Raw genomic sequence first — 17,368 nt, 5'->3', positions numbered from 1 at the left:
TGTGCTTGGGGTTAGCAAAGGTATCAATCAAGCCTCAAAGCAGACTGCAGTGGACCTAGGAGTCTTCTGCTGACTGACTTTACAACTGCTCTCTCTTTCTGGTCCTTTTGCCAGGCTCTCCCTCCACCCAAGCTATCTGTAATGTGTTTCTATCCCTGCTGTCTTTTCCAGACTTCCCAGCTTCACTGCCTCCCATTGCTCCGGAAGACCAAGAAACAAATTGGTGCCTGTAGATGAGCAAAGCTATGGGACGAGGTGCACAGTGGCATCCCAGGTCCTGGACATCTTCAGAGGTGTGCAATCCCCCCACACCACAGGCCCATAAAGGCTGCGGGATCTTCCCATGCAACAACTGAATTGATGCAAATACGTGAATATTTATGCACATTCAATATCTCTGCTCATCTTTGTTTCTTCAAGGATATTGGAAGGTACATTAATGCCACAGGTGGCAGGAGGAACTACAAACAGCAGGCGTCAATGGGGAGAGGGGGTGATGGCTTTGCCTTTTGCCAGACCTGGGGGCTGCACAAACTTGGAGCCTCTGCACCTGCAGGCAGAGTGCTCTCTGGCAGAGCAAAAAGCGCTGGAGTGAGAAACAGGGGAGAAGCCTGAAACTTGTCTGTCGGGGCTGAATTATGGCCCCAGTACAAAAGTTTCAAATACCAGTAATCTGAAGTCAGGTTTTCTGCAGTCGGTGGTTTTCTTTTTTGAATGATATAAATAACTGCAAAAAGGTACATCCCTGAATGCTCTAAGGACTTGCTGACAACACAGTTTAGTGCGTTGATTAATACAATTTCCCTGTTTCCTTCTGCTATTCATCTCATAGTAGCAAAATGTAGAGGGGAAGACACCCATAGGTATCTTTTACAATTACCCTGCTACAGTAGGATCTCAGATTTTTGCACTGGAATAGCTGTGGGAGTGCACATTCATCCCTGCAGGAAAATATTTCTCTTATGTTTAAATAAATGTTTCTAAGATATCCAACAACTAAATGCTTTAATGCAGTGACAAGGTTGTGCTGTGACAGTGTATGCCCTTTATGGTGTTTTTTTAAGAAAAACTCAAACACTTGGCATCTAAGAAATAGAAACGCAACCTTAGAGGACACACTGTTACAACCCTAACTCACCCACTGCTGTCCCAGCACACCCGTGGAAGACACATTTCTACTTTCCGTTGCACAGGGTTGAACAGGATCTACCTCTGCCTTATATTCAACCACTTACTCCTTCAAAAAAGTCTGCCTGTGCTAAACCACATGAGCCCTTGACCCCATTGATCTTGTAGGTATTACGCCAGGCCATAACTATAGTTCCCATCAGTAAACCCATAGATTGCTTTCAAATCATTCTTACTGGTTACAGCTGGCCTTAATGGGATAGGAAGGAAGCAGAGTAAAGGCAGAGTGGCTGTGCATTGCAGTGCTATATTTCTTGATTTTCCAATATTTTGAGTGTTGCTGAGCTCAGTATTCTGGAAGGACAAGACTTATCACTGGGCACTGACTAACTTAGGATTTATTGAAAAAATAAATTGCCTCAAAATGATGGAAATTAAGTAGTGTAGACCCAAAATGAATGTTCACAGGACCTGCACACTCCATGGTGCGCTACAACATTTCAGTGCTATGGCTAAGCCAGCATGCTTTATTTCTTAGCAATACTAGAGGATTGTCTCAAATTGGCTTTGTACTATTGCTATTATCTTCAGACAGGTATCTTGATGTCATCACAAGCCAAGGGTCAGTGTAACATGCTCATCACATGTATCATAAGGCTTACTATTATAAAGTCCTTATGATAATATATCAGTGATTCTCTTCAGATGTATTTCATGTCTGAATCTGCAATAACAAAAGGACTGCTACATTGGTGGCCTTGTCATGAGAGCACCCTAAGACACACACACACACCCTTAATGATATGTGTCAGAGCCAGCTCCTGGTTAATGCCTTTTTGGTCCCACTCAGCAAGTGGGTCTTGGTGTCAGTATTGAAGAAGAGGATGCTTGGAAGTTCATGTGGGAAGCAGATCTCAGAGCATCGCTATGAGTTTCTGCTGTTTGACGAAGAAACATAAAGTCCTACTTCCCGGGAGTTCAGAGGAAGGCTAGCCAAGCAACTGGTGGCACCCATAAAATTTGGGACTCAAACCCTACCTTTTGGCAGAAGTATGAAGGAGCACAGGTGTTTTCTTCAAAGGAAGAGGAGTCCTGAATGTGCTGGATTCCCTTTCTCTGAACATCTGCTTCTGGAGTGCTCTTTGTACATGGACACTTGTGCTGTCAAATTTAACTTGCTGAAACATTTGTAGAGCTAGTTTTAAGCTCAGGCACATAAGCTGTCCTGCCAGAAGTGGTGCATTTAATGTGAGATGGAACAGTATTCGACAGCAGAAGGGCTGAATTCCCCAAATCCTCAGCCAAGACTCTTGTAGAACGGCAATGAGATGAGACAAGACATGCACCTTCTGCAAGGAGGCTGTCTGCAAGCATGATTGCATTGTTTGTGTCTGCAGCTCTGACAGAAATGGAGCCGAATATCCCCAGTTTTCCTTGGTGGTAATTTTGTACAATGTAGGACAATGCTCAGCACAGTGAACAGAGTACTGCTCTTTATCAAAAGCAGGTGCTAAGAGCTCTCAGAGGGTCCCAGCAAGGGTGTTACAAGCAGCTTTAGCCATGAGAAGTGCACATGCAAAAATTGATGTGACACTGATCTCCAAAATCTCATTTGCCTCCACTTCTATAAATGGAGCTTTATTTCCCTTGGCACAGCACCTAAAAGGAAGCATGCAATTTTTAGAAATAATACCCACAAAAGAAAAAGTTGAAGTGGTGTAGAAAACACCAAAGCGTTCAAAGCTTTAGTTGAGAGATATAAAACTACAGAGGCTGCTCAAAACCTTCCTCCTAAAAGTACCAAAGTTAGGCTTTACCCAGTCTAGCAGAAGGGAACTGCAACAAAATTTATCTTGTGAATTACAAGCAGGGGAGGCTCTTTGTATTTCAAGTACCGGAAGCCTACAGTACATGAAAAAAACAATACAAAACAAATAAACAAACAAATAAATAAACAATTAAATCCCAGAAGGGATAAGAAATGTTCTTAACTCAGCAATAAAAAAATTACACCAAATTTATTAAGCTTGCTCAGAGGGATCTATATTTTTGTCTTTTTGGGGTGGACGGTAAAAATTCACCATGCTTGATTCCGGTACTGGAAAGGAAACCAAAAAATCAGAATTAATGCTTGCTAAACTTCTGAGCTCTCATTATGTGGAAGCACTTGCTCTGCACAAATACATAGCTGATGTGGTCCTCTCCACTCCAGCCATCTTTACTCGGCCAGTGGCCACTCTGGACTTCCTCATGCCTCCTCTCCTTCTCTGCCTTCTCACTGTGGATCAGGTTTTTGGTCTCTGCATTTATCACTCCTCCTGGACATTATCTACATAAAGACCTATTTTCCTCTTCCATACTCAAATCCCACTTCTTTCCTTCTTCCCCTGCTCTCCCTCTGATAATACTCTTCTTATCCACCTAATTCCAGTCTTTTTCAACTCAATAGGTCCTCATCCAGTTTCAGCATTTCCTTTAACAAAAGGAATTCCCACAATTGCTTCCACCTCCATTTCTACGGTCTCCTCAAATTTTCCTCATTGACATCTTCTACCAGCTTCTTCAGCTCGGGAGACCCTACACTTCTTTATCCCTCCATCCATGACCATGTCTAACCCTGACCTCCTGCACTTATCTCCATTTTATTCTTTTCAAGAAGTGCTTATGGGGGTGTCTATGTCTGAACTAATAATTAACTAGAGTCTTCAGCGTAGCAATAGCTAGCCAAAGGGAAACAGAGAAAAGTGCTTTAGGAACAGAAGGGGAAATCCTGACATTTCATCACATGTTGCTCTGAGATGTGCTGGGTACACTGCAGCACACTTGAAGTTTTACAGTCATGAGCCAGGGGCTCCTCAGGTAATAAGGTGATGTAGCTGCTAATCCACTGTCCGTGACATTTGAAAAGTTATGGCAGCCAGGTGACGTCCCTGGTGATTGGAAAAAGAGAAACATTGCACCCATTTTGAAAAAGGGTAGAAAGGGACCCCTGGGAACTACTGACCCATCAGCCTCGCCTCTGTGCCTGGGAAGAGCATGGAACAGATCCTCCTAGAAGCTGTGCTAAGGCACATGGAAGACAGGGAGGTGACTCAAGGCAGCCAGCATGGCTTCACCAAGGGCAAGTCCAGCCTGACCAACCTGGTGGCCTTCTATGATGGAATGACTACATCAGTGGACAAGGGAAGAGCTATGGGTGCCATCTATCTGGGATTCTGTAAGGCCTTTGACATGGCCCCCCACAACAACCTTCTCTCTACATTGGGGAGAGATGGATTTGATGGTGGAGCATTCAGTGGATGAGGAATTGGTTGAATGGTCACACCCAGAGGGTAGTGGTCAATGGCTCAATGTCCAGATGGAGATCGGTGACAAGTGCTGTCCCTCAGGGGTCCACACGGGGACCAGTGCTGTTTAAATATTCTCATCAATGACATAGTGTCATGGTTTAACCCCAACTGGCAAGTAAGTACCACGCAGCTGCTCACTCACTCCCCCCCATACCCACCCCAAGGGATGGGGATGAGAACTGGGAAAAAGATAAAACTTGAGGCTTGAGGTAAGAACAATTTAATAACTGAAATGAAGTAAAATAAAAAAAAAACAACAACAACAATAACAACAGCAATTGTAATGAAAAGAAAGGAGAAGGGGAGAGGAATGAAATCCAAAAGGAAGGAGGGAACAAAGCCCAAATGATACATGATGTAATTGCTCACCACCTGCTAACCAATGCCCAGCCAGTCCCCAAGCAGCCATTGGCCGGCCCCAGCCAACTGTCCCCAGTTCACATAGTCAGCATGACATTCTGTGGCACAGAATACCCCTTTGGCTAGTTCAGGTCAGCTGTCCTGGCCGTGTCCCCAGGTGCATCACCTGCTTTTTTTTCCTTTGGGTCTTAATTCCTGTCTCTCCATCTCCTCTTCATTACTATTATTATTATTGCTGTTGTCATTGCTATTATTATTCTTAACTTTATTACAATTATTAAACTACTCTTATCTAAACCCATGGTTTTTACCTTTTCCTGATTCTCCTCCCCATCCTACTGGGGGTGGCAGGGGGGAGGGAGGGAGTGGCTGCATGCTATTTAGTCACTGGCTGGGGTTAAAACACAACACATTTTGGCATCAACCCTTCAAAACATGTAAGATGTGTTCAAAAAAATAAGGCATCCTTATACTGATTTCAGCTTTTCTTCACAAGCTCTAATTTAATCTGACTCCATTTCAAAGTGTGTTTCTTCCTTCCTAGTCTATCTTTCTGTTCCTTCCACAAAAAAAAAGTCAGTCAGCCTTTTCTTCTGCCCAGCCTGGACGTTAACAAGGGAGTTGCACAGAGCACAGGAGAGGAGTGTCTGCCCACCCCGGGCCAGCTGGAAACCACAGTTACCAGAGAAGCCTAATTTTCCTCTGGTACCTTTGAGTTCAGAGAAGATCACGTTCATACGATCTGTAGGAAAGGAACACGCTCACTGATGAGAACTGTAAGCCTGCTAGGAAAGGACCGAACCTTCAGACCCTGAAAATCCACTTAATTTCTTTGGAGGGCAGGTAGATTAGGATTTTATCCAAGCTTGGTCATTCCTCAGGGAAACCAAAGCCTTGGAGGCTATCCCTGCAACATTTCAATAACTCCAATCCAGCACTTTGATGAGAAGACTGTCTGCATTTTTCTTAATCTACAAGAAGGGAATGCATTTTTTCTCATCCTTACTTTTTGACTTGGCTGAACTTCCTTTGCTGACATTTCCATGTTTAAAATCTGTCAGTATTTCTAATCAAGTGCCTAAAATTTTGTGAGGAAGAAGAGATGAAGATTTTCCCTTCCCTCTAAGGAAAGAACAAATAATTTGGGAGGAGCTTTGCCCCGGAATGACATACAATATTCAGCTTCATGGCTCCATGTGTGGGGAGCAGCTTCCCAGCCAGAACTCCCTTCGGGGTATTTTGGCTTGTGCTCATCCCTCACGGAAGAGCTTGCTGGTGTTCCACCCGCTGAAGAGCAAGCTTGGAGCTGGCTTTTCAGCACTGACACACCACGGCGTGGGAGGTTTCCAGGAGTAACGTGCCATTTGCTGGGATACAAGTACACCACATGTTACAGAATACTGTTTTCCCCATTTCATTTGTCTTAATCTTCCGCTTGGTGGTTTTAAAGGCATTTAATCAAACACATTTTCTAGTATGCAAAAATATTATTAATAGATCAACTACTTGTATAATAATACCAATAATAACAGTGGTATTTGTGTAGAAATCAGCATGTTCTCATGGCTTTGAACACATCGAATAGTTGGCTCCTTACCTGCTGCTGGCCAGCTGCATGGCATCTTGAAAGGAGGAGAAAGCACATGCATTTCCTTGCTGGGATCCCTTGCTGGCCTCATTGTGCCCGGTACTGTGCATGCTGTGAGTAACAGAGAGTCCCTTGAGAGCAAACTGGCTCCAGAGAGGCCATCAGGCACAGAGAGATGGGGGGGTGATTACATTCACACAAGAAGTCCTGAATCATCCAACCATGCTATTGGAAAGTGAGGTGTTTAGACAAGGTTAATTGCCTTGACTCCTCTGGTAGTCAATAGAGAGAAAGCAATCTCCAGAAGGGGTTTTGTTTCATCCTGAGGCAGATGGGTAGGAAAAACAGGATGACTCATCTTCTGGGTTTGCCTCTCTGTCTTTATTCACTACGGAGGGAGCCTGGTGATAAGCTCACACAAGGGGCCCAACCTCGTGAATTGCATGAGACGAGTCACACTCACAGTGCCTGTGGCAAACCAGGCCATTGCTGGAGGAGCTGGGGCCCGGCAGCACTTGTTTGCAGAGAGTTTTGGCGTGCAGCACTGGGATTTCACCAGCTGCGCTCACAGGCAGAAGGTCCTGGCTCTCCCTGTGTTCAGCATCCTTGGCTGGGGTCCAAGCAGGCAGGAGCTGCTGTTGCTGGGCTCCTTCAAAAACTCATCTCCCAAACCACGTGCTTGGGTTAGTTGAGAGAAAATACTAGGCAGCCTGTAGGTAATTTAACATTGAGACTGTTCGCTTAATGTTTGCCTTGTAAGCACGCCTGGTTAATGGCTGTTCGGCATAAAAGACAAGGTCAAGAAACAGGAAAATAAATAAATCAAACATACGGATACACAGCCCTGAAAAAGCAGATCGATGGGCTGCTTAACGAACCACTCAAGTGCGGGCTTGAAGAGGCGGAGGTTCCAATGCAACTTTGAAAAGATAAGAAGAAAAATAAGATTACCATGTGTCTTACGGGAAAGGGCAATCTTATTATGAGTTGAGGGGGACTGTGGGACTGTTTTAAACTTACTACACAGTAGTTAGGGGAAGAACCAAAGGGGAGCATCAAGGTGGGTAGGGAAGGAGCAAGTGTGGGGAAAAAATAGTTAAGGGGGTAACCAGTGGGTAACGATGTGTTACCAGGCACTGGTCCCTGTGCTCACCTGGGGCTGCAGGATTTGTGTTTCTTTGAATGGTTCAACTTTAAATTATCATCTCCAGGTGGTACCATTTTCCCTGACAAGGCAACCAGCAACGCATGCATTCCTCACTACAGCAGCGTGTCAGTTTTCCCTTAAGTAATAGATACTCAGTCGCTAACTATTGATGGTGTGAGCTTGCCCATTCTCCTCATTCCCAGTGTTTCCAGTTTTGAGGAAAAAGACTTATTGTTCTGTGGCTGTCAGGAAGACACCGCGGTTTTGGATGATGGGATTAGATTAGATTTCAACCTTCTCCTGACCCAGAAATCCAGCTGCTTCCATCTGATCCTCTTCCTCCATTAATATTTTGAGAAAAGCAGTGCATTGATGTCACACTGGGAGAATTTCACCCGTTTCTTAAGGAATATGTTGGACACACTTCCTTGAAAACTGGGATACTTCAAGAAGAATTAGAAAGAAGGCTCCTACTGCACACAGGGCTTAAATCACTGGCAGAAAATTAATTGCCCCAGATGAGCCTTTGCTCATGTTGTTCCAGTTTGTCCATGGGGGATTCACAAGCAGTAACAACTGTTTGTATGAAAGACTCCAAGGCATGAAATTCAGGTTTTTAATTTTCATTTTAAAAATTAGGCAACACTTTCACACAAAAGGAGTTGTTTTTTTCTTTTTATTAATCAGAGCTTCAGATAAGCTGTTTTGATTTTCTCTGTAGTCAGCAGGACTCTGCTCAATCAGTACTACAAGCAACCTAATCTATGGCAATAATAAAACACCAGAAGAGATTACTATTAGTTTTGAATTATGCAAGGAACAAATAGCCGCTGCTTAATTTTCCATTTGGTTCCACAAGAGTTACCACAGACCTTAAAAGGCTGACAGAAATACTTACCAGACACAAGTGAAGTTCATGACTTTTGGGAATTTGTTGTGTTTTTCCTCTCAGTGTATTTCTCTCATTTACCAGTCTGATTCTGGACTGCAGTTAATATTGATCTCAAACTCTAATGGGTTCTGTAACTACTTTTTTCCACATTCATTTGCTCTTCAGCCATAGCAGAGGGGCTTTCAATCTCCCACCTTCTCAGAAGAAGGACTTTTTTTGTCTCTAAAAACCATTTTTTTGCTCTGACTTCGAGGTAGAGGGTGACTACCCTACAGCTGCTTTTCAAAACATTTCCCAGGTGATTTCTCAAGCTTTGGTCCATCCAGGAGCCTCTGTATAATAAAAGTCTATTTTCCATAAAATTTCAGATCCAATGCTTTGTTCTCATTCATATCTTTTATCATTATCCAACATGTTTATCTTCTAGTTTCTAGCATCTTGAAGAAAGAGGTCTTTGGGATAAAAATATCTAAGTGAGGAACAGAGTACACCACTTTCTCTTGTCACGTATTTTGTGTAAATACTAGTTCTTTACTTGATAGTCTCATTGTAATAAAAGGCAACTGAATAAAAAAACCCACTAAAGCATCATTTTAAATAACACCACGTAAATTCCAGGAGCTTGCATTTGAAAAAGGACAAAGGAAGAACGCTAAAACCTAAAACATGTATCCCAAAGAATAGAGCTGCAACTACAGCTATTATCTTTTTTTATTCCACTTGTCAATAATTTTCATATTATCAGTATCTTTCATGACTAGATTGAGAAAGGAAATAAATTATATACCTCTAATGTCTCTAGTAGATTCATTTTAAGACATTTATTGGATCGGGGTCTATAAGAAATATTTGTGTTGGAATTATACAGTAGAATGATAGAATAGTTCAGGTTGGAAGGGCTATTTGGGGATCACTTAGTCCAACTCACTGCTCAAAGCAGAGGTTGCTTCATAGTTAGATCAGACTGCTCAGCGTCTCCTCTGCCTGGGGTTTGCATTTCCCAATGATGGAGACACCACAGCCCCCTGGTGAGCCCAGACCTGCGCTACACCACCCTCACAGGGGACGTATTTCTCTCACATCTGGTTGTAATTTTCCTTGCTACAACCTGAGACCATCACCTCTTAACTTTCCGCTGTGGATCCCGAGAAAAGCCTGGCTCTGTTTTCTTTAAAACCTGTGTTGGTAGTTTACGACAGCAGCCGGCTGCCCCCTAAGCCTTCTCTTTTCAAGGCTAAACACACTCCCTTCCCTCCGCTGATGAACTCACCCAGTCTCTGTACCTCCTGGGGGTGGTGCAACGGGTTGGAGGTACAAAAGAAAAACACTTCTTCTGTAGTAGTGCTGGTTATTTTTGTAATGGTTTGCTCCCTTAGCTAGATAGCTTGCTAATGATTGCAAATAATTTCAGAAAATACTATACCAGATCACACAGTGGTTTGAGAAATGAAAAGTTACTATCGTAACCAAAACAGTGCGGTCTATCTCTTTCCTTCGTGAGTTATTCTTTTTATTTCAGTTTTCCATATTTATTTGATAATTTATGTAAATTATACCCAGGAGAATTGATGCAATTTCTGTACTGCCCCAACGGCTGTAGTTTGAGGAATTCTCCCTTTCCAGTTGAGGAACCCAGTTCCCAGCACAGCTTTTTGCAAATGTACCTCTCCTGTAATACATTTTGTTACTAATGAAGAACAGTATGTCTCATCTACTTGCCATCACATACAGACGTTAGCAGCCATACAATAACAAGAATAGGTAGGGAACAATTAAAAAGCTTTATCCCCAAATAAAAAACTGCTGGTGCAGAACTGTCATTTAATTTTGAATAGTCACTGTGCAGAGAGGAGTTAGCCCATGTTTGTGGGTAGCAGTAATACCTTTTATTAGATCATCTAGTACATTTGCAGTCTGCAACATTGTTTTTAAACCCAGTTCATGGAAGTTGGTATCTCACACAAACTGGCACATAGTGTCCAGCACGACTGTCACTTTAAACAAGAGAAATTGCTCTGCATTCAAATGAGATCCCATTATTTTCCTAAACCGACTTTATCGCATAGTAGGACAAAATGGTTCACAGAATTGTTGAGATTGGAAGGGACTTCTCTGGGTATTGTGCAGTCCAACACCGCTGTTAAAGCAGGGTCAGCTAAAGGACTGTGTCTGAATATCTCCGGGGATGGAGACTCCACAACTTTTCTGGGCAAACTGTGGCAGGGTTTGGCCACTCTCACAGTAACAAATGTTTTTCTTATTTTAGGATCAAATTTCTGGGGTTTTAATTTGTGCCCACTGTCTCTTGTCCTGTCACCAGGCACCACCAAGAAAAGCTTGGCTTCTTCTTCATTCCTTGTCTTCTCCAGGCTGAACAGTTCCAGCTCTTTAATTATGAAAGATCCTCCAGTCCCCTCATCATTTTTTTGAATTTTTGCTGGGCTCACTCTGGTGTGTTCCTGTCTCCTATGTGCTGCGGAGTCCTCACCTGGACCCAGCACATCAGATGTGTCTCACCAGGGTGAGCAGAGAGGAAGGATCACCTCCCTCCACCTGCTGGTAGTTCTCCACCTCATGCAGCCCAGGATGTTGATGACCATTTTTGCCATGAGGGTGCATTGCTGCCTCATGGTCAGCTTAGTGCCCACCAGGACCCCCAGCTCCCTTTCTGTAAACACAGACAACCCTCGGCTTGTACTGGTTCATGGGATTATTCTCCATCTGGTGCAGGACTTTGCATTTCTCTTTGTTGGTTTTTCATGAGGTTCCTGCCAGCCCATTTCTCCAGCCTGTTGAGGTCCCTCTGGATGGTGGCAGGACTGTCTGGTGTACTAGCAACTCCTGCCAGGTTTTTTTCTTTCTCTGCTCTTCCTGTATGATCTCTGGATCTCTTTACAAGCTCCTGTTCCTGACTGTTTTCAAACTTTGACAGTGACCCAGGAATTTAACTGTTCAGAGTATCATCCAAAGGGCTACAGTCTGCCCAGATATTTTTAAACAGGCTCTACTCCACCTGCCCTTGGCACCTCAGATGCTCTGCATCATCCAGTGTATTTTATAGGGGTTTACGTTTCTGATTGCACTCAGACCCATTGGAGAGAGGTTCTTTTCCCTAATTAATGAACCAGAAGAAAGCTATCAAGCACTCCCAAAACTATTCAACACTTTCAGTTTCAAGCAGGACTGCAAATTTCTGCCCTCTGAGGTATCCATAGCTACTATTGTCAACTCTAACTAATAAAGCAATCTTGGATTTCATCAGGAGCAGGATAAGGTCACAGTGCCCATACTGTGCTTTTAAATAGTTTTAGCCAAGATTTCTTTCCCCCGTGTGTTTTTCTGAATATCAACTTGCTTTCTCTTTCTTACCTTGTAAAGTCTAGAGGAAAACATATGACAAGGTGCAAATACCTAACAGCATGAATAACTACGAAGTGGCAGCATTAAATGCTTAGTTTATAAATCATTCTCAAAACTTGTTTCTGCAAAAGCAATTTTTCTTCATTAATTGAGATAATGACATTGGATAGCCACTCATACTGTTTACTTAGTTGCTCTGGTTAGTTTTGTGGAAGGATTTACCTCTCTCTACTGACTAGATGGGAAATGTAGAATCTTAACACTTCGTAATTTGAATCATGCATTTAATCAGACACAATGGTTGCTTTGAGTGATGGCGAGAACACTTTGTGTATTCAGGCCTCCTGACTTTAATCGAAAGTGGAGATCCATGACATTCTGGCATCACTCACATTATTTTAGACATACAGAGAAAAAGTAACTGAACAAAAAATGTTAGTTACACAAAAAATCAATGGAACTCTAATTATCTGCTTAAGTACTGAATTTTACACAATTCCTGCATTATTCACCATCTGTAGAAGTAGGGCTTTTTGTTCCAATATTTAGATGGTTATGAATCTGTGTGAGAAATTTTAGTTATTGCCAGGTTACTATCACTATCTGGATGCCCGTGCATTCCTGAGATGAAGGGATGGTAATGCAGTTCTCTTTTGAGGAGGAAATAGGAAAATACATATATGAAGATGGTAATTTTTATGAAATAAAGAGCAGAATCTTAATATTTTTTAAATACAAAAGTGGAATTTAGCTATCAGATATTGCTTTCAAAATCACCAGAGACGTGTTTTTTCCTAAATGAATAGGATAATAAGGCTATAATCGTGGTCGGTGAATCTCACACACAGTCCTGTACCACATCTTTTGATATTCCCAGTTCTTCTCAATTTTTTAGCAGCTGAGCTCTCTTGAATAATTCTTCTTAGGGTTTGTCTATGTGCAAGCTAAAGACAGCATAAAGGGCTGGTACATGCATTAAATAGTAGCTCACCAGCAAATACAGTCCTATTGTCAGGACGTGTTCTTTGTCCCTTATTGTTAGATTGAATCCTATAGGTTATTTTTCTTGAAGGAAAAACTTCAAGCTCTTCAGATGCAAATTTACCTTTCTTCTGGTAATTCAAGAAAATCTCAGCTAAGGATGTTTTCTTATCTACATTTCCAGTTCTGTTTGCCAGGTAATATCATCACTGTTGTTGTTTGGTATCAGATTATGTTCCAAATTGCTCTGCATGGGAGATCGCACTTTTTAGCCTCTACACTCTATGAAGTATCTTCACTCCTCTTCCCCTGGGTAATGGCAAAGGTGTGGATGGAGCTCACTCACATTTTGGGCAAAGGATGGAGGAATGAAGCTGTAAAAAATAGGTTGCCATTTTTTCTCCAGCTTCCCATTGAATGTGGGCCCACTCTGTAACATCACCTGCTGGAATTATTTTGTGTCAAGTGAATCTCTAGGGAGACTTTGTTTCTTTCTTCCTTTTTTAGAGAACAGTAATAAATAATTTTGAGAATATTGGTTCAGTCAGCTTTTGTCTTTACTTTCAGAAAACGCATTTCATTATGAGATACTAACAGATCTGGCCTTTCATATGCTGTCAAATAGGGCCTCATTCCTGCAGCTTAGCAATAACGAGGAGGAGTTGAAGTTCTGCAAGAACATTCACCTGAATTTTTGTACACAGTAATTATTTTGGTATTGTAAAGTTAAGATGGCATGTTAAAGAAGAGGCCAAAAATGGTATTAAAATTAAAACCACGAGCTAGTGAATCCGTGTGGGTTCTTCACTGTCACTTCTATGTGGTTGGGAAAGAACCACAGAGAGAACAATCATACCTTGAATTGTAGCAATGTTTTCTGTCTCAGCACCCAGAGAAAGTTGTACAAACCTTAAAGAGCAGAAATCCTCACAATGCCTGGCTTTGGGTGATCCAAAAGGATACAACTCTCCATTTTCAGAGCTAGCATTTTATTTCTGTTGATAGTACTAAAACGAGGTCGCAGAGCTCTTCTGGTTGCAAGAGCTCATAGCAATATGTCTGCAGCATGGAGCTTACCACACTGGTCATGAGCCATCCTTCTTTCCGCTAGAGCCAGGAGAAGGGCTTGGACACCCTTGGCCTTGGGGCTGCTGCTGCCTGCTCTTGTACTGGTGCTAGGAAGGGGGTAATAAAGCTATTTCAGAATGTGTGTGGCCAGTAGCAGGTAAATCAAGGGCAAATGCAAACTGACATGACATCCACCAGCTTCTTCTGGGTGGGCAAGGGGTGATCAGCCCAACAGCTCTGAAGCCATAGAGGCTGTCAGAAGCCATAGAGGCTGTCAGAGCTGACACTCCAGTGGGAACAGATACTTACATCTAGCTTGCTTACTTTCTTCAATCAAGAAGAAATCTTGATTTCTTCGCTGGGTATTTGGAACAGATCCTCCCTTCTCTTTGCTAGGGCCAGCTCATGGGATATTGTTCTCATTGGTGCCTGCCATTTCCAGCTGCTTCACATGGCTAAAACACATGTCATGGTCCCTGGAGAAACCAGCTGGAAGACTATCTGCTAGAAAGCAGGGTAAGAGAGATATTAAATAAAGTATGCAGGGCAGTTCTCAGTAGGGGAAAGACATATCCAGAATAGCAATGCCTCAGAGAGAGAGAGAGCAGGGAAGTACTGTACCCAGGGAAGAAAATGTTTATGGTTATAAATTGTTAACAAGCATGCCAATTTTCTACTTCGTAACTCTGATAAAAGTAACTCTGTAAAGCCAGCTCCCCATCTAACATGTTCTTTGCAGCAGGTAATGAAGCCAGGTTTGTCCCACTGCAGCCAAAGTACTGGAAAGTTTCTGGGGTACCCTTAGTAGTTTGTATTTTTCTCCCAAGAGAGACAAAAGACCTGGTGTTTAGAACCTGCCACTTGGTTGTTTTTACTGCCCAGCTGTCACTCCTGAAAGAACAGCAGGTTTTCCTCTCATGGGGTCTCTTGCCAGCACCCAGAACCCGGAGCCCCCCATGGCAGGGGATGAGATGGGGCATGGCGCAGGCTCAGCAGCTGCTGCAGCTCCCTCAAAACTTTAAAGGCGTCTTTTCGTCACCTGAGGGTTCCCCAAGGGTCCTTAGTTTTATGAAGCCTGGAGAAAGCCATCGCTCAGCAAGTCAGCAGCCCTCAGCACCTCTGCTCCTTGGAGAAGATACAAAGCATCAAGGATCCCCAGAGGGAACTTGCCTGACCTGGAAACTGCAAGCCCCTGTCCCAGCTCTCTCCAAGCCTCTTCTGCTGGAAGACAAATAGGTAGCAAAAACTGTGAGGAGGTGCAGCTGGAAATGCTGCCTGTGCCTTGCAAGGTGCAAGGCTGCAGCAGCTCCTCCTCTGGTCTGAACTGTACGGATTAGCTGGCAGGATCTGTCCTCTGAGCCGAAATCCTGAAGTCCTTCCGTATTCAAGCAGGATCTCAAATATTATTTTGCTTTGTGTACAGTGCAAGTGTGGGTTTCCTCTGCTAGATTCATTTTGCCACCTGAAGGTAGGTTGACAGACAGATAAATAGATACACGCAGGTCCCATGTTACACTTATGCGATGTGTAAGGAATATTAAACAGCCATTATTTATGATAAACTCCATTTCTTCTTTCCTGATTAAAGAGCACCCAGTTAATATTTCTATCTGCATAAAAAATTGCTAGATGTTCATTAAGTAATCTGTAATCTAACTTTTCCCAGAGGTTCCATACAATTTTTCTAGTCAGTTTAAGCCAGCTGCAAATCTGCTAATGCCTTCATTTTCACAGAAGTAGAAAGAGAAAAGAAGTATTTTCATTGTATATTACCCCAAACAATTGAATTTGTGAGTTTATAGGGGAAAAAAATGTTTTTCTGAAAAATAAATTTCCATCCAGATGCTTGATCTGAGTTCAAGTACATTTCAATAAACATAAGGAAGTTAATAGTGCAGGTGAAAAACACCGTTATATATATATATATAAAAAAATGTTCTAAATAAATGCATTTATAATTTTCTGAAATTTAAATAATGACTTGCAATAAAAAGACTGATGAACTCATATGACATGTTGGAGAATATACCACAGTAATAAGATGCTTGGGCCTGACCTTTCATACATAACCTGGGAGCTGCCTGTAACATTTTACGATATGATATGCTCCACCTGGTTCTTAACACACTTACTAGGGATTTGTGAGAAGATAATTAAAGCAGAAGTTTGAGACATATATTTGCAAAAGGGGGACAATACCTTCAGATTGCTTTCCTGCTTATTCCTCCAGCAAACTGGAGAAGGAGCAAGGATTGAGCACCCATTTGTTGGGTGGCATAATGCACACAAAGAGACACAGTACCTATGCTGCTAAGGACAACCCAGTATTGAGAGCTGGGTGAATTGGGAGTAAATTAGACCTGTTTTGGATAGGGGACATAGGTCTTCAGAGCTTCTGTTTGGTCTGATTTTCTTCCCTCTTGCACCCTTTCTTTCTGGTGCTCAGATGAAACAACACTGGTCCCCTGATGTGCTTGTACCAATCACACCAGGCAACAACCTGCTGTAGGAGAGGAATAAAATCTAGATGCTATTTTTATGATCTTTCCTAGTGTAATAGGACCTAAATCCTGAAATCTGATGATAAATTTTAGCTTTCTTAAATACAGTATTTTTCCGGAACCCTATTATGACAGGAAACACTAAAAAAAAACCTCAAACCAAAAAAACCCACCCCTCTTCAAACCCACAAGAGGTTCGACAGTGCTACAGGGCTCTGAAGATAGTTGCTAAAATACCACAGGAACCAGCCTCAATTTCAATAAGCAAGATTGAGACAAACAATGACAATATGTTCTCCAGCCCCTTCTTTCCTTGAAGCCTTGCTGGAGGATCTGTCCTTCTGGGAACAGCCGGTTTGGTTCCTGGCACGATGACTCAGGAAATCCTTCTCTGAAGTCAAAGGCTTCTTGTGCTGTTTTCTGCATTGTGACTTTGTCAGCTGAATCTTTTTGTCTAGCCTGCAAAGGTGTTTAAGACAGAGTGGGGTTTCTAACAAAGCAGAGGTTGTGTCTGTGTCTTCGGCTAAGCAGCAAAACAAAGCGCATCCCTTGCTGCTGTGCGGTACGCGCTCTGCAGATCGACTGAGGGTCCCTGCCACAGGAGGAGATGCGCTTCACAACCTTTGGCTGTTTACATTACACAGTATTTTGCCCAGAGGTTTAAGAAAATGCATTGCATACTCTTTTTATGAATCCCAGTCCTTATACCTAGGGCTTTCTGCACACTGATAGTGATCTCTGCTTATTACCAGGTGCAGAGAGGGAAACACATTGGGAGCCGACAATGTAAGCCTGTAAAGGAAATCTGGATCTGACTATAAACACTGTGCCTTGATTTTTCTACAAATAAAATACAGCTTTTTAGTGAGCACATTCCAGGCAATTAGAAAATGTGTGGGTTTGTTCCCTGTTGTGTAAATGAGGTGAAAAACACAACTTGCAGCTGGAACGTGGACAAAAAGTACCTTTTTCACTGTTTTGTGCTAAAAGATA

This window comes from Falco cherrug, chromosome 6 (assembly GCF_023634085.1).
Source record: "Falco cherrug isolate bFalChe1 chromosome 6, bFalChe1.pri, whole genome shotgun sequence".
Taxonomy (NCBI): Eukaryota; Metazoa; Chordata; class Aves; order Falconiformes; family Falconidae; genus Falco; species Falco cherrug.
The sequence above is the reverse complement of the archived record's forward strand: the minus strand, read 5'-3'. Positions refer to the sequence as shown.